The sequence below is a fragment of the Engraulis encrasicolus genome, chromosome 6, assembly GCF_034702125.1.
Source record: "Engraulis encrasicolus isolate BLACKSEA-1 chromosome 6, IST_EnEncr_1.0, whole genome shotgun sequence".
NCBI classification, from domain to species: Eukaryota; Metazoa; Chordata; class Actinopteri; order Clupeiformes; family Engraulidae; genus Engraulis; species Engraulis encrasicolus.
Genome location: NC_085862.1, coordinates 41,499,549 through 41,515,868, shown reverse-complemented (window position 1 = coordinate 41,515,868; position 16,320 = coordinate 41,499,549). Strand labels below are relative to the sequence as shown.

Genomic DNA, 16,320 nt, shown 5'->3' with positions numbered 1-16,320 from the left:
ACACACACACAGACACACACACACACACACACAGACACACACACACACACACACACACACACACACACACACACACACACACACACACACACACACACACACACACACACACACACACACACACACACACACACACACACACCGTAATAAAGGCCAATGATGCTCTTTTTACAGTAAGTCCGTGCGTTCATTCTGAAAGTACAATCATCTGATAACCAGCCAACCTGCACTACTGCTTCCTTCCTTCCGTCAGAGCGAGAAAGGAGAAAACACAACAGAGAAAAGAAAAGTTTACACGTTTTTTTCTCCCCCTTGTCCCTTGTGTTGGAGGAGCTCTCTCTGCATTTGAACTCATTCTTGTGTTTATGTTGTTGTTTTTTGTCTTTTTTTTTTTACCTCCCTCCTCTTTCTCTCTCAAGTATTTCCAACATGCTAATTCAGAGGGCCTTGTCTATTTTAGGGGGGCCCTTCTTTCCGCGCATCCCACTTCCTGTTTAGAAATCCAGGTAGATGACGGGGGTGTCGTCTGGGGGGTGGTATGGTGGTGGGGGTGGACTGTTTGGTCTCCGAGGACCGTGCGTTGTTGTTCTTCTTCTTTATCCGTTGAGGAACGCTTTTGTTCTCTGATAAATTGACAGTGTCAGTTTCCCACGTCGGCAGGGATGTGTGGCGCGCCGCTCCACGCAGCGCACCGAGGGGAGCAGGAGTGGGATGCGTGCTGCGGCTGCTATGCCATCATTGCCATCATCTCATTTGACTGCTGCCTCCTCTCACTTTTTTCCCCCTGCTGCTTTGACTTTTTTTTGAAAGCCTTGGATGTTTGCATTGACTATACAAAGCTCAGTGTCTGTCTGCTGCTCTGGTAAAAAAAAAAAAAAAAAATGTTTTGTGCTTTCCCCCCGATATTTAAATCGAAGATCAGCCACGCTGATCGTTTCAGAATACTGCTATAGATATATCTCCCAAACAGACAGGCAAATGATTTGACACATTTGATTGCGATGGTACTTTTACTGGTCATACAACAACTTTGGGAGTATTTGCATAATCAGTTTGAACAAAGGCCAATCTTTGTGCATCAATGGCAACTGACAAGGCGAGCATCTGAAAACTGTGTGGACTCTGGTCACTAGATTTGCAAAGCTGAAGAAATCAAATGCATGGAAACAAACATATACAGAATTACCTCAACAAACCTGTGGTCTTTGAGCTGGCCATTGCCAGTATATTATTATTATAAAGGCAAAAATAAAGCATTAGGCTAAACAAAGACTTAGTCAATAAGAATTATAAAAATGCCATTTTCCAAATAGTATAAGTTCTGCAAGAGCATTTGAGAGGGTAAAAGATGGAAAGTGAAAAAGAGAGAGACACAAACAGGCAGAGAGACAGGGAGACAGAGAGAGGGAAGAGGGTGTAAGCTGATTTTCAGGATCTGCAGCAAACTTCCCTGCTGGTGAAATACGACTTAAACAAATCTAGCCCTGAGTCCACGCCAAGTTCCCGAGTCCATGGAATGACTACGCTAATAAATTAAAGAGGCTCCAATAAATTCTTTATGGCCCTGGGGCATGGGTGAAATCTATGGCAGAGAATGAATTCACTTCACTCAGCACGGCTCTGACGAGGGTCCTGGAAGGGATCGTTACATTAATTGTTATGATTAGGATAACATTCTGCCTGGATGTGTTATTGCTCTGTCCATCACAATCCACCGACCGCAGGCTAAATAAATAAATTATTCATTAACACACTCTGAATAAACACCATACACAAACCTTATCATAACACAAGGCCCGGCCAAATCCAATGAACCCCTGAAAAGTCAAAGAAAGCCCCAAGAAGTAAAGAGTTCTCGTTTTTTTTCCACCCAGTCCTTTTACCAGAATACATGACAGCACTTTCATTTTAATTCCAAATCCATTAAGATAATTTAAGCTAAACCATTTTCCGTCTAGCAGGCCCTTTCAACAAAAAAAAGGCAAAGAGACAAATTCACACATTATCTACACCATTTACTGTTCCGATTTCAGGGCTGTTTCTAATCAAAGTTAAGCGATCAGACAATTCAAGAACATTACGGCCATTAACAAAATTTCAAAGGCTCCTAATCTGTCAAAGAAATGTAATTTAGCCATTGAAAAGGTCTTTATGCTTCTGGGTCCGAGGGACCACCACTACCACCAAGCTCCTCGTCAGAATATGAAGACGTTCATGATGAAAAATGACTGCCTGGAGATCAATAACTCGATATCCACTGCTGAGAGAGAGAGAGAGAGAGAGAAAGAGAGAGAGAGAGAGAGAGAGAGAGAGGGAGAGGGAGAGGGAGAGGGAGAGGGAGAGGGAGAGGGAGAGGGAGAGGGAGAGGGAGAGAGAGAGAGAGAGAGAGAGAGAGAGAGAGAGAGAAAGAGCGCTGGAGGCAGAGGACAGTTCAGTTCAATGTCCCACACCATCCTCTGGTACGTCTGGCTGGCTGAACTGTCATGACCTCTCCTTTACCCTCAAGTGGAAGTGGTAAACTGTTTTCTTTTCCAGACATTTTCTCTTTTGGCTAATGAATATAACGGTGGCCTCTTCCGGTTTTGGGTTCAACTTTGAAATTCTGCAGTTGCCCTCTTCAGTTTACCTATACTGCAGGTGTTTGTCATAGCCCTCAAAGTAATGCACTAATAGCCCTACTCTATTTAGAGTAGAGTAGAGTAATATTTATTAATCCCGAAGGAAAGTACAGGTGTCTAGTAGCACACATACAAACAGATTATTTCACATTAAACATTAATATATTAAAAGTATCTCAGTGCATTAGCTGTTACTGTTTTTTTTTTTTTTTTGGGGGGGGGGTAAGTGTGTAGTGTGGGGTGGGAGTAGGGGGTTGTGCTCATAGACCCACCTGTGCCTTACGTGCGCCAGCCAGAGCATGGGTTGGTGGGGCTTTACTGTGTTTTTTTAAGAACGGCTGAAAAAAGGTGAATGATCTGCCGATGAAAAATGCATACCCCCAGAAATCACCTTCGCCTTTTGCCTCTGCACTCTTCAAAGTTATTAATATCTAAAACCAGTATCTCTGCGTTTCTGAAGCTTGAGAGTAAAGTGCAGGTCATGTTTCAGGTGAATCAAAAGCACGTTGTGTTTTTAGATGTAGGTGTGTGCGTGCCATTGTGTGTGTGTGTGTGTGTGTGTGTGTGTGTGTGTGTGTGTGTGTGTGTGTGTGTGTGTGTGTGTGTGTGTGTGTGTGTGTGTGTGTGTGTGTGTGTGTGTGTGTGTGTGTGTGTGTGTGTGTGTGTGTGTGGTGTGCATGAACCCTATCTGACACTGTGCGTGTGTGTGTGTGTTAGGTTGGGGGCATGGGAGAGGTTGGGGGCATGTGTCTGCCAATAGGGAGGGCTCCGTTTAACAGACATTTGAACCACCAAGCAAGCAAGATGCAAGCTGGTAGCAGTGGTGTGTGTGTGTGTGTGTGTGTGTGTGTGTGTGTGTGTGTGTGTGTGTGTGTGTGTGTGTGTGTGTGTGTGTGTGTGTGTGTGTGTGTGTGCGCGTGAGAGAGAGAGAGAGAGAGAGAGAGAGAGAGAGAGTGAGTGAGTGACAGAGAGAGAGAGAGTGAGTGAGCGAGTGAGTGAGTGAGTGAGTGAGTGACAGAGAGAGAGAGAGGGGGGGCAGAGAGAGAGAGAGAGAAGGCGGGGGGGTGAGGGTGCCACTCCAGCAGCGCACCTTAAATGACTCCAGGTTAAAAACCCTGAGCAAGAGAAAGCTGTACAAGAAAGCTCTAGATATAAACAAAAAAGCTTTTGTGCGTGTGTCTCTGAGTTTGTGTGAATGAGAGAGAGAGAGAGAGAGAGAGAGAGAGAGAGAGAGAGAGAGAGAGAGAGAGAAAGAGAGAGAGAGAGAGAGAGAGAGAGAGAGAGAGAGAGAGAGAGAGAGAGAGAGAGAGAGAGAGAGAGAGAGAGAGAGAGAGAGAGAGAGAGAGAGAGAGAGAGAGAGAAAGAGCAGCAGAGAGATACAGAAACAGAGACAGTCCGAGCATTATATGTAGTGCGTAAAGAATAGACAACGTGTTTTCCTTTCTCCAAACTTGACACCCCAGTGGAGCTTATCATTGTTTTCGGGGAATGTTGCTGCGTGCCAAACTGGGTTAGGCAGGCGTCTCCACACCACCTCTTGTGAATGATTGATGGGCCATTGACTTGGACTGTCTGCTCCTGCCAGTAAACCTAAATCATTCATACAAACATTTCTCCTTTGACATTTTTTTTTCTTCTCCAAAAGGACTCCCAGCAACAGCCAATGAGAGCCATGCAATTTCCATTGAGAAGAAAGTCCAGGTGTAGAGAGGGTGGTTTTGCAGCAACCTGCTGAACAGGGCCATGTGTGGCTCAGACCTGGGCCAATGTCAGCAGAAGTGCAATAGGTGGAGGACAGGTCAAGTGTGCTGTTCAAACAGCAAGGTACAACACAACTTTTATCCATATGAGGTTGAAACAGCAAAAAGTAAAAAAATATTGAATGCATTGTATTGAATTCTAACTATTCAATAGTTACTCTTGCATGGTTTAAGAGAGTGCATGTGTGCCGTTCTAGTCTTAAAAAGAGGTAAAATTAATGATAAAGTTAAAAAAATTTGTATTGAAGATTTTTATTTTTGCTTTTTATTTTAAATTTTTATTATTAGGGGTGCGCTATTCATTCTTGGAGCAGATTTTGGGAGCAATCAATTCTAATATTTATTACTAATACTTACGGCATTGCTGACAATAACATTGCACCACAGTTCATTGTCATTGCCAAACATTTCTTTTTTATGTGAGCGTTCCCTAGACTCTGACAGACGAGGGACCCTGTGGGTAAAGGGGGGGTGTCTGTAGACAGCCCTCAGCCCAGCTTTGGGAGCTGCTGTGTGTGGGTTGGAGGAAGTGAGGTGGGGAGGGGTTTTGGGGGGGGGGGGGGGGGCCTGAGGGTAATTGTGTTCTGTCTTGCTCAGAGAATGGGTCTGGGCTGGCTTTGCACTCCTCCATTGATCTCGGTCAACCGGACTCATTTATCACACACATCAACAGCAATCCTTTCGGGGCAACAACACGACGACGGTGTAAATCCATTTTACCTCGCGCTAAAACAAAACAAAGAACATGCCGTGGTGAAAAACTTTCTATCGCCCGCTGCCATCGATGTGACAGAGTGGCTTCACATAAATAGGATTAAGAGTCGCGCGCTCCCCCCCGCTTCAGTCACGGCGAAAGAGGCAGAGCGAATGCCAAAACTCCTGATTTGTTAAGCCGTTCTTCCCCAAGGATGATTACACGTTGAGCCCGAGCTCCAATTTCCCTCCACCCTGCTTGAAGGAATGCCCACTATGCGTGGAATTCCGGCTGAAATGACGGCCCTTCTTGTCTCGCCTCCCGTATATGGGAAAAAACCTCAGACTCCAGCCTTAGGCCTGGCCCCTTCCTGTTTATCTATCCCCCCTCTCCATTTTGTCCCACCATTTTCCTGACAGTGCGAGCTGCATCCCTGTCTCCTGACATGTGCAGATAAGGTTTGCAGATGCAGGGATGAGAAGACTTCATTTAAACCTCATATCATGTGCAGCGGGGAAAAAAACTGGCCAGAGTTCACCATAACGCACCATATATTCTCAACCAAATTGAAATAACCACAACACAAATATGTAATAATTATTTGTTTTTATTTTGTTATGCTTATGTTTCAGTGACTCACTTGAAAGTAAGCCTATCTGACAGCTGACTTCCTTGCTCCCGTAACAGAGAATACAACCTCAGGACGGTATGATGATGGGCTGAGTATACACACAAGCCTAAAGCACGTACTCGTGTAACAGCCACTGAACCTTGCAGACCTGAGGGCAATTTATTTCACGCAAACAAGCTGGTGAAAAAATGCCCTTAAAAAACATAAATACAATAAATAAATAAATAAATAAATACCAAATCCAGGAAGCAAACAAATAAACAAGCATCAGTTCACTCACTGCCAGGGGCATACAGTTATTTAGAGTGTATGTCATTAAAATACTTTTTTTTACAGCCCATCATAGATTCATCCCCTGACTAAATAACCTGGAACGCCAGTGGCTACGCGGCTACATACTGCCATCCATCTGACCGTCCATACATCCATGTCTTCATTTCAGAAAGCAGAGGCTACTTCAAGTGCAAGATTTAACTGAGAAACCCGGCGCAAGGTTCCTCCCAGTAATGCATGTAGTCACTAGGGCTGGGCGATATGAAAAAAAACAATATCACGATATGGATTACTTTATATCACGATAACGATTTATATCACGATAACGATATATATCACGATATAGCACAATTACATACGTTAGTTTCTTTATTTGCTCTTTATTTTTTCATGTCGTAAAACAACCTTTCTTTAAAATGGATCTTTCTATTCTTATTTTTACAGTTACATTAACTTATTGCGTGTATTGTGACAACATGAAATGTAATTAAATGATATTCAATTGTTTAAAATTGATAAAATTACTATCACGATATAAACGACATAGGAGAAAGGTCACGATATACGCTTTTATATCACGATGACGATATATATCGTCATATTGCCCAGCCCTAGTAGTCACCCTCCCAAGAGAAGTGTCTTCTTGTCATAATAGTAACGACAATAATACTAATAATACTAATTTCTACGCTGCAATCTCCTTGTGAAACATATCACCCCTTCAGTACCAAAAAAGCTGGGGCCTCATTTATCAAGCGTTCTTGGGCAGAGATCTGTGCGTAAAGCGTGCGTGCGATCATTCCTGAGCAAAGTGTGGGGTTTATGAACATGTACTTGAACGTAGAAATGTGCCTAAATCTACGCACACCTCAGACCATGCGTGCGAGTGGAAGAAACGCGAAATTGCAAATAATATTGACCGTGCAAGGTAGGCCCAACAGTTTGCTTTGAATGACAATGGAGTATGACAGTGTGCTATTTTACAGTGTTTTCGTCCATGTGCGTCTCCTTCTTTTACATATTTTGAAACACTGTTATGTTAAACACTGTTACACAGTTATGTCCTCCTCCTGTCGAAAGCACCTCCACTTCTGCCGCGGAAATGTTTCTATCTCCGCAGTCCGCACTTCCCGCCAGCGCTTTGACTGGCGCGTGTGTCCGCGTGTGTTCATGTGTGTCCAAACAGGGTGGCGCCTTCGAATTAACATGGCATTTGAATATATTTTAATACCATATATGGTTACTTGGAGGCATTTCGGGATGCAAATTACCCCAAATGCGCGCGTGCACAGTGATTTGGAAGGTGTGGGATTTATCATGCAGACGTGTGCGTAGGAGCAGATTTTTCTGTTTTTCTGATTTTTCTGTACTTGCGAACATTCTAAATTTCACTCGTAAGACACAATTTAGAAGACATTCTACGAACTGATGATAAATGAGGCCCCTGGAATTTGACCATAACCAAGAACAAGACCTAGCATCCAGTTCAGCTGCAACTCAGCCAACTTTAGAGTGTCCTTGGCCGAAAAAGTTTAAAGTATCTAGGACTGGCCTTGGCCCCAATGTTATGCTGGGAATCCAGGTTCGATTCCGGCCCATGGTCTTTAAAATCCTCTCTCCTCACCCGTTTCCTGTCTCCTCTCACACTGTCCTCTCGAAATAAAGGTCAAAAAGCCCTCCCAAATACTTTTTTTAAATCCAAGACTGATACAAGCCTGATCCAATCTATCACTTGTGGCAGCCTCCATGGGAGCCTCCATACGACAAGATCCTGGGAAGACACCTTGAGTCTTAGTTATTCATGGAACATCAAAACTGTTTTTTTAAGGGCATCTGTAAAAATGGGTGAATTTGAGGATCTTCGGCTACTGTTAAACTCTCGAGAATGTTGTTTATATTTTGCTCAATCAGTGTGTTTCTTTTTCCAGAACACCTGAAAGAAACATTCATCAACAATAACTTCCACCCACAGTCCTTGGACAGCTATGAAAAAACTCTCCATGTCTAGACATAAAACTATTAGACAAGCGAAAGCAAAGGTTCTTTTGAAAACTTAAACAAAGTCTGGCCATCCGCCCAGCCCTCCACCAAGTGTCATGACCTTCCAACTTATTCAAAGAAAACTGTATTCTCTCTGACCTGAAAGAGACTGCACTTCCAATCAGCACACAATTCTAGCTTCTCTAGCCAAATATTACAGCAGAATGGGTGGGGAGGACAGCACTGCACAAAGTTAAGATTAAGTGTCCAATACATTAACTAGATCACTCTGCACAAAAAGCCACTTTCAACTACATCAATGCAAGTATGCACCTTTGGATATTCCCAATACCTATATCTAATACCAATACCAATACCAATATCTACATTTATCTCTGAATTCTTGGCACAACCATTACAAACGAGCGATGTGGTGTCTCTGGACAGTGATTAAGTAGTAAGACAGTGCTGTGCCAGGATGCAGAGGAGGGAACTGAGCAGCCAATACAGCATTTTCCCCCCCAGGGGTCCCGACCCCATTTGGGAACCACTGCAATACAGCACTGCCCTCTGAGATGCAGAGGGAGAAAGATGTATTCTGATTTGTTTGTTTTCCAGTGACTCTTGTTGACTCCAAAACAAATGAAAGTTCAACTGGGGCAAAGGATTTAGGAGATTAATACTGCCTGACAGTGCAAATGCATACATACGTACGTATGTAAGTAAATAAATATATAAATATATAAATAAATAAAGCACTGAAATCTTGGGAAATAAATGCACTTGTGGGAATGCTAAAGAAGCTTTACTCCTCTTATACCGCCGCAAACCCTCTCTGTAAAACATCCACACAAATACTTCCTTGTTAATACAATTGCTGCGCTTTAATGCCTAAATCTTTCTCTGTATTAATGCCCATGCCAAACTCCCATAAACCTTACAAATTCTTCTTTTTGTTTTATTGGATTTTTTTTCCTCTGAAGCTTTCACAAGAAGCTTTAGATGTCTATAGGTCATAATCCCACGTTGAAAATTGGGTGGCTCAGGCCCAACTTTGCACTGGAGATTTATTTCCATGTACGTACGTCATGTCTTGAATACGGGGCGACAGTTGTTCAGTGATCTAGGGATGTGCACAGTAATTCAGGAGCATGGCAGAATCAAGGTCTGAGGTCAAAAAAGGGGCAAGCCTTCTGCCCCCTGGTCCTTAATGCCCCAAAAAGGCAGAGAGACTGATTTTACACTGAACTCCTTTAGATTATCCCGCAGTTAGTCAAATTATTTTGGCAGATGAGCCAGCTTTTGGTTGAAAAGCGGTCCATTACAATTAGTTCCAAAAGGTTATCGAAAGGTTCTGTGTAAGTCTCTTGTGGCACCTAAGAAGCAGTCCCAAAATGTGAGGCTTGCCCTTTGTTTTTATATGATTTTTCCTATTATTATTTAGGCCTACATTATATTTTTAAAGAAACAGTACATGATCATGACTCAAACAGCTAGGCCAAGCACCATAAGGCATCTCTCACACTACTTTGCTCTTACCATCTTCGCCATATCAAATAAAGGCATAAAAGAAACAGAAAAAGAAACAGTACATTAGTTTGCACATTTTAACCAATAACTTTGTTACAGTGGTGTAGTCTACGTAGAACTAGGGGTGGGCGATATGACGATATATATCGTGAATCGTGATATCGAGTACAAGATCGTCTCGAATCTGCCAAATTGAAGAAATCATATAGATCGTCATGCAGTGAGGATGTTAACTATCAGTATTCAAAGTGATGTTTACTTGTGTTGTCTTCACTTTTATTCTTTACATTATTGTATTCTAATTGTGCACTTTATGAGAGTGTCATCAGTGTGTTAACATTTTATTAACTACAAATTACAAATTGCAAGCCTATCAAAATTGATTCTTGTTGTTTTTATTTTTTGAATGGAAAAAAAAATCGAAATCGAGATTTCATGTTAAAAAATCGTGATATGACTAGGGATGCAAATTATCGATTAATTCATTAATCATTAGTTGATAGCCTTATCGATCGACTTACGATTAATTGATAAGCGCCGTTTTCCCCCCGAAATCTCAATGTTTCTCGAAAAAAAAACCTACTAAATCTAAAAATATTCATTAAAAATTTAGATAATATACTATTTCAATTAAATCTATTTCAATTCTTTAATCCAAAAGTGATTTAAATATTCCCACTATTCACACCCCTCTTCACACACACTCTTCATATGCCCATTTCACCTGGGTCTTTTGTCAGTTGAATTGTCGATTAATTGTGATTAATGTTTTTTTAATCGATTAACGCATTGATCGATTAATCGATTAATTGTTTGCATCCCTAGATATGACATTTTTGCCATATCGCCCACCTCTACGTAGAACGCAGGTATATGCAGTATACCCAACTGAAAATTTCAGGGATTTGAGTATACCCACCCTAAAATTGATTGATCCATTATTTAGAATAGCCAATATATACAGAATACCCACCTCAAAAAATGCTCAAATATACAGTATACCACCACAAAAAAGTAGACTACACCATTGCTTTGTTACCCAGATCCACAAACAACACCCTTTCAATCTTATTCTGACCGTGTAGGCCTAGAGGTCAGGTGTTGCATTCAACACCGCAGCTGTCCATCTGGTTAGTCCATTTTTACACCAGAGTGAGGAAAATAATCTGTGCAAATATCAACAGCGCCATGACAGGTATGGTAGGTGGCACTGAAACAATGAATGCACTGACGGACAACTAGAATGACTGATGAAGGGAGATTGGCATATGGGGCTGAAACAAGACACTTAAGATGAGACAAAAAGACAAGGGTAAAAGAGAAGCGGATGACACATGGAACATCAGCAAGCTATACTCCTGTTCCTCTCTCTCTCTCTCTATCTTATCTGCACTTTCGAAAGCTAATGTTGCTATCTCAGAACCACGTGCAAGTATTGAGTGCGTGTGTACGCAAAGACTTGCTTAGTCAATCCGACTTTCTAATCCCCAACTTGAGTGTCACTCAAATTGGATGTGTGTAAACACCAGCTGCATGCTTCATGGCCCTGGCCTAATCTGAGCTCACAGAGACTATCTTGGGAAGAGCGTACTTCTATTTCAGGTAGTAGGTGGTGCTCATACAATGGATGCACTGGCAGACTGACAGCCAGATTGACTGTTGAAGAGAGATTAGCATAAGGGACTGAAACAAGACAGTTAAGACAAAAAGAAAAGAGCAAAAATAAGAGACAGAAACTCATAGAGGGAGAGAAAGAGAGAGGAGAGAGAGAGAGAGAGAGAGAGAGAGAGAGAGAGAGAGAGAGAGAGAGAGAGAGAGAGAGAGAGAGAGAGAGAGAGAGAGAAAGAGAGAGAGAGAGAGAGAGGAAAGGGAGAGAGAACGTACAGGGGGGGACAGCGAGTCCAAGGGCAAGGAGGACATCAAAGTTACAAAGAATCAAATGATTGTTTTTGGGATATCTGTTTTGGGAAATACTGTACTTCCTACCAGACACGATAACAATAACAAATGGGCACAGACACACACAGAGCTCACAGTGACCTCCAACATGAACCTGCAGCCCTGGCCAAGTGCAACTCCAGGCTGCACACATATCTTGCATCAGAGGGGTGACTAAGCGAAGGGCGTGTCCCCAGGTACAAGGCTGCAAGCCAAGCCCAGCCAGCCCAGCCAACCAGTCAGCAGCACGAGGGGAAGGAAGAGGCAGAGGCAGAGGCAGAGGCAGAGGCAGGGGCAGAGGCAGAGGCAGAGGCAGGGGCAGAGGCAGAGGCAGCTGCGTGCCGGCTGCCTGCCAACAGATGATTTGGGTCAGTAGGTAATTGCATTCCTGGAGCACACACTGGGCCTGGGCAGGCTGGGAGGCAGGCAGGCAGGCAGACAGGGAGGGGCAGGGGAGGGAGGTAGGGTGGGAAGGGAGGTATTCAACTCTGGTAGTAGTGGTGGTGGCGGTGGTGGCAGTTTGGTGACAATTAATCCCGACACTAAGCCACGTGAGCCAGGAACACGTTCAGAGCCCCATGTGAGAATGGAGCACTGGGGCCAACCGACTTTTGAAAGGTGTGTGTTTGTGTGTGTGAGAGAGAGAGAGTGAGAGTGAGAGTGTGTGTGTGAGAGAGAGAGAGAGAGAGAGAGAGAGAGAGAGAGAGAGAGAGAGAGAGAGAGAGAGAGAGAGAGAGAGAGAGAGAGAGAGAGAGCTGGTGTGCAGTAAAAGGAGAAAAGGCTTGCTGCTCGGTTGGCACCAGTGCCTTCTGGGACAGCAATTTGGGTAATATTCCATCAGATAAACTTGGCCCACAGCACAGCTGTGATTCATTAACTTCCAAACTATCAATGAAAACCACTCACGTGCATTAGTGAGTTATTTTATACCATTTTGTAACAGATCGTTATCATGGTTATGATTGCTTGCACAAAGACATATTATAGTTGCCATAAAGTCATGAACTAATTGAACCACAATCAAACTACAAAGTCTACACATACATAATAACAGTATGTTCAGCATGTTTGCATATATCTGAAATAACATTTAATAGCATTAGCTCTTAAGTTAAAAGGTGGCAGAAGTGGGAAAAAAATACTGACCTCAACCAATTAATGTGGTCTAATGGGATATTTTAATGCTGTAGAACACTTCGCAAAAAAGCCAGTCTCTGGTCTATTTTTCCCCTCATGGTCTTCAGAATGAGAACATTTACCATTGTGAGGTCAGGTAGGTATGGTGGTAGGGTTGTAAATCACAGCCTCCATGACAATGGGATTCTATATTGATTTCTTAAGGCAGTGATTCGATTATTTTTGATAATTAAAAATGCCCCACGATACGATACGATTTGGGTTTTCTTCCAATTACTTTTCCACTTCTATTATGTTACAGAGCTAGGGCATTGGGCAGGGGCCAGCGATTCGATTATTTTCAATACTTCGATCATCGTTTATAGGATCGATGCATAGAAACATATCGATTATTATTTACACCCCTATATAATATGGGGGTACAACCCTTAACAAGAAATGTAAAATATACCAATCCTGACTGCAGGTAAATTGTCTGAATCCTGTGTCTGAATAACATTCAGTACTTGATAATTTGCCTGGAGCCTTGCTTGCGTACTGTTCAATAATGATACATTTTGCATGACCCCTTCAGCGATAAGGAAATAATGATAATAATACCACAATGAAGTCAATTCGTGCATCATACTCCCTGAATATAACGACTTGTTTGGGTGATGGTAAACCAAGCAGAACACCATAGGGCCACACCTCAACTTCAATATATTAGCAACAACATAAAGCTATAATCTGACACAGTGAACGAGACAAAGAGTCCTGCTTTTGATATGAGCTGCCTCTTGTACATGTACCTCTTTGTGTATTAATGGACAACTTTTAAAAACAGCACTGAATGTGACACTTTCAAAGAATATTCCTGGATATAGCCTTGGCTATTTAAAGCTCATGCCTTAACAACTAATAATGATGGTTGTGCTATGCAGTAGCCTAGCATTGCTAGATAAGGCAATAGCTTATGACTGAATAGGCACCCAATTTGCATGGACTTTAGAGGGGTAGTAAACACAATATCAAGGGAAGAACAGCGCTCTGTACTATAGGAAGAGCTAGGATGTTCCCATGGCACAGTCAGTCGCTGCCACAGTGAAACTGTCACACGCATGGCAGTGATTTGAGGTCTTTTACACATTACAGAATTAAAACACTAATCTCTGTCGTGTCTACCCTCCATCTAAACAAATCCGACACTCATCTCATGATCGGATTTGGCAACAAAATCAACACGTAAAAAAATGGAAAAAATAATACATGAATGCTTTCCTGACCTCTCTTCAACTCATTGAGGAGCAACATGTATGTATTTTATGCTGGAACCTTGACTGTACATGTATTCACAAAACCTTAACCAACACCCTGTGACAACTGCCAGTGAAAATGATCATTCTATGTAGGCCTATCATAAATGCAAACACACAAAAAATGTTCACAACAAGAGACTTGTGGATATGGATCTGTCAAGATGAAGTTAGATATTACTGTAAGTAAGGTAAGGTTGATTTAAAGAGAGCTCTGTCAGGACCATTACAGTCAAAAAACACACGATAAGAAATTTTGAATGCAATTTCTTCATTGAATATGAGATATGAGATTTGGCGGTATGGCTCTGTTCAGAGACCCTGGTTTCCATGAACACTACGGAATGCAGAGATTCAGGGGAAAGCGGCAGCATAACCGGACAAATAGACCAGCCGCGACGCGATTGAAGCGACAGAGCGATACGCGCGATTGAAGCGACTACAGTATGTCCGTTACAAGCAGAAGGCAAAGCATTCAAACATTCCCATTGGCTGTGGTCACTGACCTCTATACAGTCATTGGCTTTCGCGGCTGGCTGCCGAACCACGTCATAGAAAGTTGAAAGGATTTCAACTTCAAACTGTCGCTCTCATTGCGCAAATCGCCTCTTGTCTCCACAATCGCTTTTGTCGCGCGACTCAATACAAAGTCAATTACTTCCGTCGCTCGCCTCGCTCTTGTCGCGGTAGGTGTATTTGTGCGGTAAGGAATGCCCACCCAATTTAAGATCAGGAGAGCAAACAACTCCCCCATGAAAAGAGCAGGCAACATGATAAGGAGTAGCCCATACCATGTCATACATGACAACACTGACGCTAGTATTAATGTCTTTTATTCTATTCTATTTTATTTAAGGTAATATTTATTTTCAAAACGAAAGAACTCTGAAAACCTTGACATTTTCAGGGAAGGTTTTTCAATGAAGCTGAAACCTTGAAAGATCTGTTTTTCCCAGAATGGTTTAGCCTAGTGTTTCTCAAAGGGGCGGTACAGCCCCCCAGGGGGCATTGGGGGGCTATAGGGGGGTCTTGAGAAGGATACAGTTGAGAGGGGGCGGTGCTTACCTGTCATCAGGGGCCTTAGTCCATTTTTTTTTTTTTAAATACTAAGGGGGCGTTGGCAGGCTTATGATGAAGTCAAGTGGGCTTTTGGAGGCTTAAATGAGGTCCAGGGGGTGTCTGTTCAAAAAAGGTTGAGAACCACTGCTTTAGCCTTATATCAGAGTCACTGTCACAGAATTCAAGTAAATTCACTAGGTCACAATAAATAAAGAAGTTTATGAATTATTCATTCAGTCGTTCAGACAAGTTCTCATGGAAACACAACGTTCCTGTATTCCTAGAGCTCCATTCATTAGCAGGTTTTGGCATGAGACTCATCTGCATGATATGAGAATAATTAAATGTTTTCATTACAATTAATTGTGCGAGGCAGATCTAGGCCAAAGCGTTAAAACGACTTCATCCTCAAGAAAAGCCAAAACCCTCTTTCCAACTGAACCCTGAGTTACCTCCGTCTGCTTAAGCAATCTTTAGCTCCCATCATTTCCCAGAACTGATAGCGCAAGTGCTAAGCAGCTGGAAAGCCGGTCAAATGAAAAAAGAATTAGGCATAAAATTAGAAAGCAATCAAGCCTGTACATACAGATCTTTTCATAAGCAGATAATCACCTTCTATTTAGCATTATGAGCCACAGGAAAATCAGCTCCATCATTTTGCTGCTCTTGCTAATCATGCATCATACTCATGCTCTTCCTAGAGATCGTTCTCCAGTTTTTCTTTCACAAACAAACCTTAAAAACCTTAAAAACCTCCCCACAACTAAAACATGTAGGGCAGTAGTAAGAGAGCTGACAGTAAAATGTACAGAATGTGATGATCTCAGTTCTTCAGACCAGTGATGTTCCCTCAGAAGTTGCACTGAACTGAACTTCTTTAGATTACTGACTATTGCTGTCCAGAGATATTCCTTCTTCATATGTGCAAGAACCACACAGAAATAAAACAAGCTTGTGTGAAGAGCAGATATGGTACGCATCAATCAGAAAGTACTCTAACACCAGCACATGCAAATGTGAAATCCAAGCTTGGTTGACTTGGGGACAAGATCATCATAGCCTACCCTTAGCCCTCTGTAAACTTCCACTCAACTACCACATTCCTACACCTTACATTGGGACAATGATCCATTCAATCCAGCACTGGAGCATTACATCATGACCAAACAGCAATTAGGTAACATCAGATCCAATCGTTTCAAACTTCAATGGAGTTCACCCCTTCCACCTGAAATTGGTGTTCAATTTTCCAGGTTGAGATCCTCTGTAAGAAATTAGTCCTAGGATATGGTAAGACCAGGCAAGGACTTTCATGAATTGTTCAACATGTCTTCCCTTCTTAGTATCTCGGAAGCATAATGTGACACAATAAAAAACAACCATATGGTGCCAGAAATAAATGTGT

The 16,320-nt window shown here is 42.4% G+C and overlaps 1 protein-coding gene across 3 annotated transcripts in view; it reads right to left on the bottom strand.

The window, feature by feature from the left end:
• Positions 1 to 16,320, bottom strand: part of lpp (LIM domain containing preferred translocation partner in lipoma) — a 232,562-nt gene that overhangs the window by 199,141 nt on the left and 17,101 nt on the right. The gene's annotated exons all lie outside the window — the stretch shown is intronic.